Source organism: Penaeus monodon, chromosome 21 (assembly GCF_015228065.2).
Source record: "Penaeus monodon isolate SGIC_2016 chromosome 21, NSTDA_Pmon_1, whole genome shotgun sequence".
NCBI lineage: Eukaryota > Metazoa > Arthropoda > Malacostraca > Decapoda > Penaeidae > Penaeus > Penaeus monodon.
In genome coordinates, this window is record NC_051406.1 from 28607831 (window position 1) to 28608051 (window position 221).

General features: G+C 33.0%; 1 protein-coding gene across 2 annotated transcripts in view; it reads left to right on the forward strand.

The window, feature by feature from the left end:
• Window positions 1–221, forward strand: part of LOC119586411 (rho guanine nucleotide exchange factor 7-like) — a gene marked incomplete at both ends in the record, with an annotated part of 85656 nt that overhangs the window by 30683 nt on the left and 54752 nt on the right.

Genomic DNA, 221 nt, shown 5'->3' on the forward strand with positions numbered 1-221 from the left:
GTATTAAGAAAACAGAAAATAGGAGGGAATATAGTACTGGATGATGATTCCGGTTAAGAAATTTTATAATCAAATAATCAGTATGAATATAACATATATTTACAATATTGTGAATTATAGACACACTGACAGACTACATGGAGAACTGAACATCCCCAGTCTTCAGATGTTGGGAAAGGATGTGAGCTGGATGGGTATGATTTTCAAGGAAGTATATACAC